A 17,453-nucleotide genomic window follows, 5' to 3' on the forward strand; every position below is an offset into this window, starting at 1 on the left:
TTCCCGAACATTATCAAAGACTGAAAGGAACTATAGCCAACTCGATAAAGAGGCTCTTGCTATTGTAGCCACTATTAAACGTTTTCATGAATATGTTTATGGACGGCCGTTTACTATAATAACCGACCACAAGCCACTGCTTGGCATATTAGCGGGGGACAAGCCTACTCCCCACATCTTATCACCAAGGATGACCCGTTGGCCAGAGTTTCTAGCCGCATATGGTTATCAACTGTTACACCGCCCGGGGAAAGCCAATCCCCACGCTGACGCGTTGAGCCGTTCTCTGCTGCCGGAAGCCATAGACGATCCAGCTCCAACCCTTACGGCGCTCCAGATCAAAACTCTCCCGTCGCCACCCCTGACCGCATGGGACATCGCAGCGGAAACAAAGAAGGACCCCACATTGGCTTGGGTCCTCAGCTGGGTGGAACGTGGCTGGCCTGACAACGAACCCGACAACACCTTCACACCATTTAAAAACCGACAAACGGAACTGTTCTCACAGAAGGGCTGCGTTTTGTGGGGAGACAGAGTCATCATTCCTAAAAAATTACAACACAGCATCCTAAAACTATTGCACGACGGTCATCCAGGCATCGTGCGGATGAAGGCGTTAGCGAGAAGTTACACGTGGTGGCCAGGTATCGATAAACAAATAGAAGCCTGGGTGGCCACATGCAACAAGTGCCAGGAAATCTGCGCTGCCCCACCGAAGGCACTTCCAACTGAATGGGATCCACCTCGTGGCCCCTGGTCCCGCATCCACATTGATTTTGCGGGACCCACCAAGGGACACACTTTTCTAATAACGGTGGATGCCTATTCAAACTGGCTCGAAGTCCACAAGATGAAAAGCACCACAACAGAAGCCGTCGCTAAACAGTTAAATAGACTATTCGCTACGCACAGACTGCCGGATGTTTTAGTCTCGGATAATGGCCCCCAGTTCACTGCCCTTGCATTCGAGCAATACCTAGCGGACCGGGGCATCCGCCATGCCTTAACTTCGCCGGCTCACCCTGCGGCCAATGGCAGGGCCGAGCGTATGGTACAATTCATTAAAAAAACACTGCACAAAATGGAACATGGCGATATTGACGACAAGATAAACAGGATGCTTCTTCTTCAACACATCACACCGCACAGCACCACGAACAGAACCCCGGCCGAACTCTTGATGGGCCGGAAACTTCGCTCACACCTCGATCGCCTACACCCAACCTACACGCCAGAAAAACCTTGCGGTTCCAGCAGCAAGTGTCGTGCGTTCAAGGTAGGTGATTTAGTTTTTGCAAAAAACTTCTCGGCTGACCCATTGTGGGTCCCCGCTACCATCACGCAGCTAACAGGCCCCAGATCGTACCGTTTACAGACGAATGACGGCAAACTGTGGAAGCGCCATATAGACCAACTTCGTTCCCGTTTGGCACCTAACTCTCTCTCACCCCCTGATTTTCCAACTGGGGGGGGGGGAGGGAAGACGAGGGGGCCGAAATAGAAATAACAGAGGACCCAATCAGCAAAGCCCAGCAGACGGTACAACCAGCCAGGGGATACTCACCACCCGACGGAAGCCCGAGCCGAGGGACGGCCTTGCCACATAGCAGCCCAGTCAGGGAAGCAAGCCCAGAGAACCCAGAAAACAACCAAGAAAACAGCCTTGATTCACCCAGCGAGACAGTGGAACCGTCGTCACCACCCGGTTCTACAAACGATCCACCGGAACCTGAACGGAAACCGGTAGAACAGCGGAAATCGAATAGGCAGGTGAAACGGCCTGCCTATTTGCGAGAATACGTCACCCCACCCCTCAGATGGAACCTAGGGGGGAGGGGTGTTACGAACTAACTAAATAAACTCATTATTAAAAACTCTTCGAGCTTCGCTCCAACTGTAGGCTCGTAAACCTGCAGTTCGGATTGGTCCGCGAGTAAGCGATCATGATTGGCTGCCTTCGGCTAACCTGATTGGCTGACAGCAGCCATCCCGGATTGGAAGACTAAGTGCAGTTAAACTCGTTCTCATTGGTTATTATGGCAGCAGCCAGCTCTATAAAAGAGCTGCTGCTGCCCAAGTTGGTTGCTCTGTTCTGAAGTCACTATTAAAGAGTTGTGTCACTACCCGATGCCTTGTCTCCATTATTGCGCCCACTCCTCCAGATTTAACATAATCAATCCTGGCCACAACTACTAAAGCTTTGAAGTTTAGCAAACATCATTTTACTAAAACTCCTAGTGTTAGTCCCTCTGGTCTGTTTCTGATATTCACACATATTTCCCCTTCTTTCCCTTTGCCAACTCTCTGAGGAAATTTACATTTTTAGCATGGTTCACAGGCCTATAATATACTGAATGTTTCAGAGGATAAAATTAATATTAAACAGCTTTGTATACATGATACTTTTAGGCTTGTAAAAATAAGAATAGTTAATGCATCAGATAAAGTCATAGTATCAGTACTTCTACTCATATTCATACTGATAATTGTAATTATTGCCATACTGCAGAATGAAACAGCTGCAGAAAATTTTGCAAAGTCTATGGAGAATCAAGGTTTGTGAGGCGTAGCTCCTTTTTATTTACAAGGCAATTATTTTATTTGAACTAGTTTGGGTGACTTTCGGAAAAGCTTTTTAAACCAACAGGATTGTTTTAGTAACAAAATGTAATAATTCATAGGAAACATCTGTAAGTTGTAGCGATGCAAATGATTCTATTTTGGCTTGAGCCCTGGCTGCTATTACACCCTGATTAATATAAAGCATGCCTGCTATTTTGATTATAAAATATTGTAGAGCATTTTGAAGATTTAAATATTTTTGTTCCATTTGGTGCATTAGTTAATGGAATTCCTAATGCACGGGTTTTGACTAAATTGTACAATTGCATCAAATTAACCATAAACACAAGGTAGTAATCCTAAAAACAGTTCCTGATATGGCATCTTTTAATTTCTGTTACTATACTAAAATATAGTATAGTAACTTGAGTTTAAATTGTTTTTCCACCATTACCCTATAAATAAATATTGTCTAAATTATTCACCAATACTTCACCTGGTATACCCAGTACACTTCAGTAGAAGCTGAACACAGAAATGGATCTGTTGCACTAAAAATGTATATATGAAGAAGCATCATCAGGCTGTAGTACTGTGTCAAGAGCAAAGACAGAGAACACCCATGATATGAGTATTTCCCTTCATATTTTGTATTACACATCAAGGGAAATCAGATCTAGAAGAAGAATAGCCCAATGATCGTTGCATTGAGATATAGAGGGAAAGTGAAACTCCAGATACTTAATGCAGAAGCACCTGGTTGAGGAGAGAAAATTGTAACTGGCAAAGTTTGGGACTTCAAATGCAATGACTATTTCCCATGATCTCTGGGACACGTTACCCCAAGAGCATTAGAATTGCAGGTTCCAACATACTGTCTTATATAAGTGAGGCCGTAAGGGAAATTGGCACATCCATTTTTTAACTGGTGCTGATTTTGCATTGCATTGTATAATTATAGAACTGCTGCTTTCTGGCTTTCTGTACAACTATGTATGTATGTACTACATAAAAAAGTACAACATATAAGTAAAAGATTCACTTATGAAGAATGTTCCCCAAAGGATCGAATATCCGGGAATTTTTGCTTCTCCATTTCATATGGCCGTTGATTGTCCTCTTTGCTTCAGACATAGAAAAGGGAGACAATTTTGTAAGGGCTTCACTCCTACGCTTTTCAGGAATGGAATCTGTGTTGTGATAAATGACCTCTGTGATCATATTAAGAACAATTGCGTTCTCTTCGCTGATGATGTAAGGCTGTTCAATACCACAGACAATACTGCTACCCTACAAAAAGATCTTGACTATGTATCAGAATGGTCAAACAAATGGCAACTTCAAATCTCAACAAATAAATGCTCTGTCTTACATATTGGCAAAAAAAAATCAGAAAATAAAATACAAGCTGAATAGTCAAGATCTTGTTGATGACCCAAGCTCTGTAAAGGACCTTGGAATACTCACCTCTAATGATCTAAGTGCTAAAGCCCACTGCAACTACATAGCCAAAAAGGCATTAAGAGTTGTTAACCTAATCCTACGTAGCTTTTTCTCTGGTAATATCACACTACTAACCAGAGCATACAAAACATTTGCTAGACCAATACTCGAATACAGTTCATCAGTCTGGAACCCACATTACGTATCTGATATTAGCACAATTGAGAAAGTCCAGAAATATTTCACAAGAAGAGTTCTCCACTCCTCTACTCGTTGTAGAATACCTTATGCCACCAGACTTGAAATTCTAGAACTAGAAAACCTTGAATTATGCCGTCTTCGGTCTGATTTAAGCATGGTATATAAAATCATACATTGCAATGTCCTACCTTTCAATGGATACTTCAGCTTCAACCATAACAACACAAGAGCACACATTAGATACAAACTCAAAGTTAACCACACCAAACTTGATTGCAGGAAATACGACTTCAGCAATAGAGTGGTCAATGTCTGGAATACTCTACCCGACTCTGTAGTTTCTTCCCCAAACCCCAAAAACTTTAACCTTAGACTGTCTACTATTGACCTCACCCCTTTCCTAAGAGGTCTGTAGGGGGCGTGCATAAGCGCACCAACGTGCCTACCGTCCCTGTCCTATTGTTTCTCTTATTCTTCTTTTATTTTTTCTTATATGTACCCATTTCATGTATTTACAACTATGTATACACTTATACTTATTATCTTGTAAACAATTGGCAAATCAAATAAATAAATAAATAAATATTACAATGAGTCTCAATAACTACACCTAGAGCACTACTCAGGGATGCCATCTCGAAATGGAAACAAATGAATGTCTTCGTTCAATTCATGCAATACATTTTCCTTTGAGAAAGAATTATTTCATTCCATTTAATAGTTCCTTTAAGAGTTATGATTTTGCAAGAGCCCATTGAAATAAAAGTTTCCATCATTACAAATTTGGGAATACATTTCATGATTTTACAAATATAGCCATAGTATTTCAAGCTTTTCATTTCAGGGTTAAAAAAGGCCAAATGTTGGCCTAAATAACAACTGAGTTTCAAATATGCTTGGAATAAACACATGTCTATCATTTCACAAAAAATAAAATACAATATAAAATAATTTAAAATAAAAAAGAGAAGAAGGAAGGAAGGAAGGAAGGAAGGAAGGAAGGAAGGAAGGAAGGAAGGAAGGAAGGAAGGAAGGAAGGAAGGAAGGAAGGAAAGGGTAGACCCAATGAACAATTAGTTTTTTTTTCAGATAACAGTTTTCTATTGTTTTAAAAGATGAAAAGTTGGCTAAGCTAAAGAACTTTAAAATGCAGATATTAAAGTATTTTTGTATTGAACATCCAACTTCCAAAGACTTTTTCTCATGAGAGTTCTATATGAATATTTAATTTTAAAAGATACAATTTGTTTCAAGTTAATCAAGGAATGCTTATTTGTAATTTCCCGGTAGTCAAGCATAATACATGTCAAATTAAAGTAAATTGAAATTCTTATTTTCTCATGCTGCAGATTATTAGCTCAGGGACTCAGCACTATAGATATAGGGCACTGCAGTACAATTTAAAAAAATAAATGTCAAGCATAAATAGAATTTGCCTATAATCCAGAGTTTTTAAATAAAAAACGATCAGAAAATAGTAAAAAAAAGTTTAAAGTTCTGCCTGAAATAAAATAGAATACTGGGCATGTTTTCTTTTATCTTCCCTGATAATTAGCAATAAAAATAATAATTTGATGAAAATCCTAAAGTAACAACTTATTTCAGATACCAGAACATTATACATTTTTGTAGCTAATCTCTCTCTCCCTCTCCCTCTCTCCCTCCCCCACTCCCCCCCTCTCTCTCTCACACACACAGACACACATTGCCTGTTTCTAAAGAGCATTGTTGGAGTTCAGTTACAGAAAGAGGGCTTAAGTTTCACTTCCTTTTAGGAAGTTTTAAATTCATTCAGCTGAGTGTTTTTCCATAACAATGTTCTTTAGAATATTTTAGGGATATTGCTGAACAAATATAAGCAAAGATGGTTCTAGTGAAGAAAGACATTTTATATAGACTCGGGACAATTATTGCTAAAGGCAACTTCCACAGTTCCCAATAAGACAAGTCCTGACTTTGTTGAAGACTTTGTCAGAGATAAAAAGGAATGACTTCCTTCATACTTTAAACTTGAATTATACTCCTAATACATGTTAGAATTGTAGAAATATAGATTATATGTTTAGTTTGGAAATTTCAAATGGACATTCTCCATTTTCTGTGAAATGCATAGATTGGGGTAGCTAATGAATTGAAGACTTTAGAAAGCTTTGAAGCAGTTGTACCAAGCCTTTGAATGCTTGTGATTATTTGGTATTTATGGGGTATGATTTATACAGGCCAATTGCAATAGATTTCAATTGCAATTATGCTATCTCATGGCCCTTACCTTAAGGTAGCTCTTAGAGTAGAGCAAAATGATAATTCAATGATTATAAAACAAATAATTTTCAACCAGGTAGGTTCTGTTTTGATTAATTGGTTACCTGTGGTGTAAAACTGATCTTCAATACAATCTTCTCTAATGGGAGAATCTCTGGTTATTGCTCCAGTGATTATTCATATTTTTGTTACTTTTGAATTTCTGCTTTTGGAGCATGCCTTTTAAAATCCCATTAACCTATTTTGAATTCCTCCAAGACAGTTCTCTAAACATTGCATTGATCCTCGACCACAAGGGCATTCAAGGTTTATGAACCAGCCCTCTAGAGAGTAAAAACAGCATACCATATTCCTTTGCACAAAGAAAAAAATAGGAATGGTATTTCTTTTTCAAAGCAGCATCTTGACTCTCTTATAATATCTTTCAAGAAGCTGGATTGTAAATCTTTGAGTCCAGGGCCTCTTGTCATAGACATGGGGGAGGGGAGGGATGTGTTCCAGACCACTTCTAATGCATTTCCCAAACCACAGAAATTGCACTCACAATTTGGGAAAGTTCTTTCCTTGGGCTTCCTCAATCTTTCTGATTGGAACAATTTTGTCCAGTGAGTGTCTAAGGGGAATTTTCACCGTGATATCACCACCTATTCAAAATGTTGTGTTGCAATGATAATTCTAGTTGAGATAAGTGATCTGATCAGAAGAGAAAATTTGTCAATTAATCCATTCCTCTTCCCTCTATGCCAATTCAGTCAAAATGGCACTGTGTTTTTCAGCATATCAGAGCTCTGAACCTTTAAAAAGTTTTGAATTGAAAACGGGTGAATTAGAGCTTTTGCTCTGCTTTAGGTGCATGCCAATCTGTTCCAAATTATCTTGACATACTTTTGAATTTGCCTGTATACTGAGCAAGCCCTTTGTATCTTTTTTTCCCCCCAAATTCCAATTTCTTAAACTTCCTGTATTGCTTGAAGCCAGCCATCTTATATCATTCTTCTGCTTTGTTCAGCAATGCCTGAGTTCAGAGTTTTATCTTTGAAATATAAAGACTGGCAAAAAAAAAAAAGAGTCTGCTTTTAATTTCCATATTTATTGGAGAGGAAATGATTCTGGATTCAAGATGTCTCTCCTAATGAAAGAGTAGGCAATTTTTAAAAATAAACTAAGGCCACACATACATACACAATCCAAGCTTCTTTGGTCCAATGTGAGTTTGCCAACTGTAGTTAAAACCAGTCCATTGCAAAAACCAACCACATATATGTAAAGATGCTTATATACTGCCAAAACCCACTTTCCAAAATTGATAGAACCAATACTTTTACAAAAGTGTATTTATTGGACAATACTGACTAAAAATAATTGTCTGTAAATTTATGCAGACTCTTATTTTATTTTTGTTTTTTGTTTTATTTTTTTTAAAGTTTTTATTGGTTTTTAAAAACAAACATAAACAAACAAAATATAAAAACATCAAGCCATCTTCCATATGGAGGCAGAGCTGGCGTCGCAATGATACGGCATGCGATCTTGGAGGTCTGAGATCGCTGCCGATATCTTTGCTCCTGGACGGTCCAATCGGATCTAAACCGTCCTGAAGAGACAGTGAATGTAAAGAGCGCCTCCTATCAATCCCAGGGATACTGCAAAGTCCCTGGTAGATCCAGGAGAAGCTCTTCTTGCCAGCGGCAAAGAGGCAGCCATTAAAGCTGCTGAAGTTGGGACAGCTCCAAAACGAAAGAGAACAGAAAGAGAGAGTGTGCCGGTTTGGTGAGAACTTTTTTTTTATTCTAAGATCTGAAAGGACACCCTAAGGAAAAGAAAGAATCTGTAAAAGTTTTGACAGAAGTGATTAAGCGACGATTTTAAACAGGAATGTCAAAGTAATGTTTTTTTCTCATTGCTGGATTTTCTATACATGATCTTATATTTTGAAACTGGACTGGTTTTTTCTTTTCCATCTATTTTTTTTCTCCTTTTTGATTTTGTAATGTTTTAGGCTAGAGACTCCCTTTTAGTTATTTCTTTTTTTAAAATATATTTTTCTTCTTCTTTTTTTTATTAATTCTTATTATATTTTGCTTGGAAAAGGAGGGGGAAAGTGAAAACAAAGAAACTTTGTAACACTGCCAACTAGAGGCTTGGAAATATTCTATTTCTCCTGTGACCAGACAAAGCTGAGAAAGAAAGAACTGAGACTTTTTTTCAAGGACATTGCTATTTGATAAGACAGAGGGAAGAGCATGGGAGAGTATTATTGCAGGTGCTCTTCTGGGTTTCTATCAACAGCTGGAGTCTGGTGTTGAAACCTAGGGGGGAAAAAGGTGATAAGTTTTTGGAGAAGAGAGTTATAATAAGAGCCTTGGATAATTAAACAAAGTGCAGTGTGCTCTTTTTACTTTTTCTAAGTTGTGTTATCCCTCCTCACCAGCTTTATTTTATTTCATTTTATCTTTTTTTTTTTTTTGCAACAGCTATTTGGATCTTTGGCTTTGTTGGAGCTTGTCTTTGTTTTTCTTTTTTTTCTTTGGAAGTCCAATCTCTACGCTTGTTTTTTATTTTAAAGGGAAAGCTTTAGTATTAATGTTTCCTTTTTTTTTTTTAAGAGAATAGCCTTTTCTTCTCCTTTCCTGGTATTTTTGTTTTTTCATCTACCTTTCTGGTTTATTTTTATGCACTCTTTTCTATTTGAGACCTCTCAATTGGATTAAGGTGTTGAAGAACCTGAAGAATTTTTCCTTTTCTTTTTTTCTTTTCAAGCCTTTTTCTTCATCTAACTACTGATTGGATTAAGGTATACAAGAACCTGAAGAAATTTTGTCTTCCCTTTTTTTCTTCTTTTTTTTATCATTACTATTTGGCTTCTTTTTTCTACTACTTTTATTTCAAACTACAATTGGTTATTTCACAATTGGATTAAGGTTTAGAAGAACCTGAAGATTTTGAATTGCTTAAAATGAGTAGGAAACTTACAGCTCCTGGTTCTTCCACTTCTATTTCTTCCTCTCCACCATCTGGAGGACAACGTTCAATACAGACAATGTTAAAGCAAGAAAAAGAACAAGAAAAAGTGACTCTGCAGATGATTATGCAAGGAATTCAAAATATTCAAGCAAGATCAGAGAATATTGAAAAGAGAATAGAGAACATTGAACAAAGAACAGAGAACATTGAACAAAGAACAGGGAAAACCGATGAAAAAGTGGAGAACATCCAACAAATGATGTTGAAGAATGATGAGAGATTCCAAAAAAATGAAGAAGAAGATAAACAAAGAGACAAGAAGATTGGAGATATTGATAATAGATTAACGGTGGTTGAACAAGATAAAAGTGGTATGTTGAGATGGGAGATGGATAGATCAGAATTCTATCTTAGATTCCAAAATGTAGAGAAAGAAAAAGTTAAAAAAACTTAGCTGAGATAATGATAGAAATACTGGCTGAAGCTTTGGATATAACTCAAGGGAAGATGATGGATGGAATAGATGAGGTTTATCGAGTTTTCACAAGATATGCGATGAGAAATAGCTTAACAAGAGAAGTTCACATTAGATTTACAAAGAAAGCCATTAAAACGTAAATATTGCAAGTGGCAAAAGAGAGACATTGAAATATAAAGACAAGGAGATTGTGGTCTTGAAACAAATACCCAGAAGAGTGAGAGAGATGAGAAGAGAATACTGATTCCTGACTAAAATGCTACTTAAAAAAGAGGTGAATTATAGATGGCTGATTCCAGAAGGTTTAATGTTCACATGGCAAGAACAGAGACATAGAATTGACTCAATTGAGAAAGCGGAATTATTTTATACAGAATTTTTTGGAGGGAAAGAGGAAGAGGCAGAAAAAGAAATCTCACTAATTGAATTCCAAGAGGACTGCCAAATGGTGATTGAAAAAGAAGAAGGTGAAGTAGGTGGAAAGGTGGAAGCCAAAGAACTAAGATCTACGAGAGCTGCTAAACCTAACTACAAAATATAACCATGGAAGAGAAAAAACTGATTACAATTAATATAAATGGACTTAACTCAGCCGTTAAAAGAAGGAAAACCTTTCATAAATTAGAGAAATTAAAATTTGATATAATTTGTCTACAAGAAGTACATATTAAAAAACAATATGAACAATTGTTGATACAGCCAAAACTAGGGAAAATATTTACTTCCTTGACACAATGTAAGAAAAGAGGAGTGGTTTTATATATTAAAGAGACCATCCCAGCAAAATTGATTTATACTGATGATGACGGAAGAATACTAATGGTGGAAATAATGGACAATAATACTAAAACACTCCTGATTGCAATCTATGCCCTGAATGACAAACAAGAAGAATTCTACAAAAAAATTACATATGAAAATAATTGAACTGGACTATGCTAATATAGTTATGATGGGAGATTTTAATGGAATTGTAGACAATAAATTGGACTACACAGCACAGAAAACAATAAAGCAAAACAGAAAGACTCTCTCTAAATCTTTTTTTTTAAATGGTAGATGAAATAAACTTAAAAGATACATGGAGGGAAAGAAATGCTAAAACTAAACAATACACCTTCTATTCAAATAGACACTTATCATGGTCCAGAATAGATATGATATGGATGTCAACAGAATTAATAACTAATATTCAAGAAATAAATATTGAAACAAGTATTGGGCAGATCACAATCCAATGACAATTAAATGGAAAGGACAAAAAAGAAGATCTAGATGGACGTTAAATAATACTATTTTAAAGGAAAAAGACTTCACACAGTGGATGGAGAAAGAATTGGCTTTTTCTTTAGAGAAAACAAAAAGAAGATACATCAATTCAGAATGTATGGGATACAATGAAGGCATATGTTAGAGGCTTGATAATAGACTATAAAGGAAAAGAAATACTATGAAAGATTAGCCTCTAAGGCCTTAGAGGATGAGTATAAAAGACTTGAAAAAGAGCTACAGAAAATGCCACAGAAAAAGGACATCAAGCTAAAAATGGATATAGTTAAACATAAAATGGGTCAAATAGAAAAAGAAGAACTAGCACAGAAAATTAGAGGTGCTAAACAGAACTACTTTGAAGACGCAAACAAACCAGGTAGATGGTTAGCATACAAATTGAGAAAGGAGAAAGAATCAAGGAAAACATTGCAATTAACAGATGACCAAGGCCAAGTTTGCTATGGTAGTAAAGAGAAGAAGGAAATCATTCGAGACTTCTATGGGAAACTCTATATGCAAGAGAATATTGATGAGGAAAGAGTTAAACAGTACTTACAGAATGCTAATTTACCCCAGATACCTAAAGAGATTGAAACAATGTTAGAAAGCAATATAACGATGATGGAGTTAACTGAAGCACTCAAGAAGCAAAATAATGGAAAGGCACCAGGCCCAGATGGACTTTCGGCAGAATTTTACAAAACATTACAAGAATCATTGAATCTTCCATTACTAGAAGTTATGAATGAAGTTATGTTAAAGAAGAAGATACCTATATCATGGTCAGAAGCCTATATTACACTTATTCCAAAAGAGGAGGCCGATCCATTACAAATTAAGAACTATAGACCTATTTCTCTTCCAAATGCAGATTATAAAATCTTTGCTTCAATATTGGCAGAAAGACTTAAAAATATCTAAATAATTTTATTCATCCTGATCAAAATGGATTTCTGCCAAAGAGACAAATTAAAGATAATATGAGAGTAATCTTGGACACCTTGGAATACTACGAGGCACATCCTGAAAAACAAATGGCTCTGATATTTCTAGATGCACAGAAGGCATTTGATAATGTGAATTGGCAATTCATGTTATTACTGTTAGAACAGATGGGCTTTGCTAGAAAATTTATTCAAGCAATAGAAGCTATATACTATAAGCAAACGACAAAGGTAATGATAGAGGGAGAACTGACACTCTATCAATATAAGAAAAGTAACAAGACAAGGGTGCCCACTATCACCTTTGTTGTTTGTGTTAACTTTGGAAGTGCTAAACAGAAATATTAGAAATGAAAAGAATATAAAAGGAATGAAAATCAAAAAGGAAGAATTTAAGCTGCAAGCATTTGCAGATGATCTGGTTTTCATCTTAGAAGACCCTCTAGAAACAGCACCAAAATTGATAGAAAAGATAGAGACATATGGAAAGGTGGCTGGTTTGAAAATAAATAAAGATAAGACAAAGATCTTGACAAAGAATATGCTATTAAGACAAAAGGAAGAACTGGCAGACCTATTGAAAATTCAGGTCACGAATAAGATCAAGTACTTGGGGATATATTTGACAGCAAGATGTAGTACACTAAAAGAGAATAATTATATCCAGCTTAAACAGCAGATAGCGCTAGATCTGGCAAAATGGGAAAATTTACAACTGTCACTAATAGGGAGAATTTCAACAACCAAGATGAATATATTACCCAGAATTTTATATTTGTTTCAAACAATTCCAATTAGGCTTGGAAAAGATTACTTTGAAGATTTAAATAAAATTGTGTTGAAATATATATATGGCAAGGTAAGAAAGCGAGAATAAAGTTAAAACTTTTGCAAGATGCTAGAATTAGAGGAGGATTTGGTTTGCCTAATTGGGAGTTGAATTATAAAGCTACAAATGTGATGTGGGTTAAGGAATGGATAACACTAAGAAATACTAGATTGTTGACATTAGAAGGACATGATTTGTTGTTGGGGTGGCATGCTTTTTCATGGTATAAAGGAACTAAAACACAGGGGTATTTTAGAAGACATTATATACGGGAGTCTCTGTGGTTAAACTGGGAGAAGATTAAAAGACAATGTTATTTGAAAATTCCAGTCTGGCTATTGACTATTGAAGCATTTTCTTATCCTATAATATACAAAAAGGAACAAACAGTTAGATATGGTGAAATATTGAATGAAAAGGGTGAACTCAAATCTATACAAAAACTAGAGGAACAAGGTATAAAGATGAATTGGTTTTCATATGCGCAAATACATTCAAGGTATGATAAAGATTCTAAAATGGAAGGTTTCTATATAAGTACCCGCCTGGATGAACACAAAAATGCAGTAAAAAAGCTGAAACACACTTCCTCACTAGTCCAACACATGAAAGTCACAGGTCATAGCATCAACTTCAATGGCACCAAAACCATAGCCACTATGGAAAACCCCAGCTAAAGAATCATCAGAGAAGCCATAGAGATTGAAAAACAACCTGAAAGCATGAATAGAAGAGATGACTCCACCAGACTGTTAATTATCTGGAAGCCTGCACTCTCAAACAAAAAAATCTCCACTCCACAAGCTAAGCAAACACTTTGGGCTGGTCACCTTCTCTTAGTCCTAGGAAGAAAGCAAAAGCAATGGCAAACCATTTTTGAATTTTTGCCAAAAAAAGCTGCAGGGACCTGTCCAGGCAGTTGCCAGAAAAGCAAGATTGAACTGAGCTCCCCTCCCCCCCCAAAAAACCTACTATGTTCAAATGAAGAAATCACTCCAAAAGAATAATCTACAGGCTGTTTTGTATGACTCCCAAAACATTCCCACAAAGTCCAGAATGGTTACATTAGTTGTTCTTTATTGTGCTGAATGCCATTGATCTTAAAAATAAAGTTTTGGTAAGATTTTTTTTCTTCCCATAGTTTTGGTCATCAGTTACTGTGAGTATGGATATCTGCTATGCAGCGTTCTGCTTGCTGGTTTTCATTGTATATATGTGCAAAAGAACTATCCCAGCACAAGGCTTAAAGAATTATTTGTGTAAAGACAGAAAAACCAGATTTGTCATAGAAAGACTTCATTTCTGTCATCATCTGATAAAAACAAGACAGGGTAATTCCTACTTCTACTTATTAAAACCCCTACACAACTTTTTAATTAGTATTTCTTTTTCCTGTCTGAGCCAGATGAAAAAAGAATCATATTGATAATTTCCCACTTCTTTTTAATAAGAAAAAAATACACAATGAGACTGCTAATTAAAATGGTTGTTAGATACCAAAAAAATGATGCGCCCGACATAGGACCAATCAATGATCCCAGAATCAGGTGTGGGAAAAATAAACTCGTGTCAGTGGCTGAAGCCACGGACAGCTCCCTTTATAAGGAGCTGCCATGGCTAGTTCTTCAGTGTGTGTACAGAGCTAAATAAAACTACTGAACTGCCAAGCGTGTCCTGTGTTTTTCCACCCACGATCCAACACTGTTGACAAAGGTGGGATCCTGAACAAGAACACTTTCAGCAACCATGTGGCATCGACGGCCATTAGAAATCAACCGGCCAACAGAGATGTCTGGATCCAACATTCTGCCGGCTCCTTTCAACCCAACCAGAGGAGACTGGGATTCCTACATGGATCACTTTCACATGTTCCTGGAAGCGAACGACCTACTCAATCTCTTGCAAAAGAGAAAAACAGTTGTATTCCTGACCCATTGTGGCCTGGCTGTATTCAAGATTTGTCTTCCAATGAACTGAAGACGATGGCTTGGCCAGACTTGGAACAAATTCTACAGGCACACTACTTGCCCCAAGCATCATCCCTGGTAGGCCAACACGAATTCTATAGACGGCACCAAAAAGAAGGCGAGACCATCGCAGATTTCATTGCAACCCTGAGGGAAATTGCCGTAGCCTTCGAGTTCGTGAACGTGGACAAAGCCATGAGGGATACTTGGCCTAAGGGACTTAACACTACAGAGCTGGTTGCTTGTGAGGCCAAAAATAACATTCAAGGGAGCTTTGGAAGAATCATCCACAATGGAAGCATCCCAGCAATCGGCAGCAGCAATGAAGAAAATGAATAAGCCAGCACAAGCTAAGGAAGCCACCACTGTACACAATGAGGATGCAGAAACAGAGCCGGACACAGAGGAGGATGAAGAAGTCCACCAGCTAAGGTCAGAACGAACGCCTAGAAACCAAGACAGAGGGAAAAATAATTTCTGGTGCATGGGATGCAAAGGGAACCATCCCAGGGCTGAATGCAAATTCCGTGATGCCATCTGCCAGCGATGTAAAAGAAAAGGCCACATCACTAGAGCATGCAGAACATCATAGCTAGTATCCTATAGGTCCAGGAAAACTAGCCCACCTCAGCATTCCAGAACCAGCCAAATGGAGCTAGAAGCCATTGTCCAGGAGACTGCAATGAAGCAAAGACCCTGAGACGGAGAGAGGAGAGACCTACAAAACACTTACTGTTGGACACTCAAGCGCTTGCAAGGCAAGCAAAATGGTGGTGACCATCCACATCAAGGGAAGACCTGCAAGACAGAGGTCGACTCGGGATCATACCTCTCCATGGTTTCCTGGAAAACAGTCAAGCAACTAGAAGAATTACAAGAGAAGCACTCAAACTGCAAAAGCTAATCCTAAAGGACTATCAAGGAAATCGAATTCCAGTGCTGGGAATCAATTTATTCAACATTACATTCAAAGATTTCAAGGGACAACTGCCTCTCACCATCCTAGCCTTTTGGGACTGGAATGGTTTGAGCTGCTGGGACCAGCTGGGACTGGCATTCATCAAATTGAGGACAAAAACTGGGAAGACGACCTCCTGGTTGAATTTGCAGACTTTTTGATGGCAAATCAGGCATTCCGGAATCCACCCCACTGACAGGAAAATAAAAGCAACCAGGGAAACCCAACTCCTAAGAATAAAATGGAATTACAAGCATTCCTGGGATTACTGAATTTCTACAATATTTTCTTGGATTCTGATTGGGCGATCCATGCTCCAACAGTGGTAATAGTTCTTCAATCTATATTCTTTTGAAACAAGCCCTCTTTTTAGTCACCAAAATATATCCATATATATTTACTCCTGAAGTGACAGATCGCCACTCACTCATCAGTTCTCTTGAAAACAGAAGTTGTAGCATTCATGCAAAAGTGTGGTCCTGTCTGACCTCAAAGCAGTGAAAGATCCTTTTAATTCACAGCTGTTTCTGCAAAGAGGCAAATTATTTTGCATTTTACCCGCATTTTGGCTTCAATCTACTGCAGGCATACAGAATCATTTTACACTGGTTATATACAGGTAGTCCTTGAGTTACAACCACAATTGAGCCCAAAATTTATGTTGTTAAGTGACATAATTAAAGGAGTTTTGCCCCTTTTCACAACCTTTCTAGCTACAGTAGTTAAGTGAATCATAGTTGTTGGTAAGTTAGTAAGCTGGTTGTTAAGTGAACCTGGTTTCTCCATTGACATTGCTTGCCAGAAGGTTGCAAAAGTTGATTACATGATCCTGGGACACTGCAATTGTCATAAATATGAACCAGTTGCCAAGCATCTGAATTTTGATCACATGATCATGGGATTGCTGCAAAGGTCGTAACTGAAAAATAGCAATAGCACTTCGACTTATATACCGCTTCACAGTGGTTCACAGCCCTCTCTAAGCGATTTACAGAGTGCTGACTATTGCTCCCAACAATCTGCCTCCTCATTTTACCAACCTCGGAAAGATGGAAGGCTGAGCCTGGTGAGATTCGAACTGCCAAATTGCTGGCAGCTGGCAATCAGTCAGCAGACATATCCTGCAGTACTTGTCCTAAGTCAAATTTTTCAGTGCCATTGTAATTTTAAATGGTCACTAAACGAACTGTTGTAAGTCAAGGACTACCTGTACTGAACTTTAGTACAAAATGTAAATCTTCTAGAAGGTGGGCTTGCTGCATTTGGAAAGTACACCGTCTGACAGCACACTGACATACCACAGCTGCTGCCCTTCTTTTCAACATTAAGGTCAAAGAGGAAGTTTGGGTCACAGCAAATGTAAGCAAAGGGCCTGCCTTCTCCTATTACTTTTTGTGGCGCTTGAATGCCATTTGGAATTCAGCCCTGTGAACTCTTCTGGCTAATTCCTCAAGTCGCCCTCCTCCCCCAAGACCCTGTGTGTTCCATTAGAAGTTGGGTGGAGAAAGAGGAGAAACGCAGCTGTTTCCTTCTTTTATTGAAACAGTCTTTGTATGTGTGAGTGAGATTGGCT

The sequence above is a fragment of the Notechis scutatus genome, chromosome Z (genome assembly GCF_049901735.1).
Source record: "Notechis scutatus isolate UNSWTSFEM ecotype Mainland chromosome Z, rNotScu1.2, whole genome shotgun sequence".
Lineage (NCBI taxonomy): Eukaryota > Metazoa > Chordata > Lepidosauria > Squamata > Elapidae > Notechis > Notechis scutatus.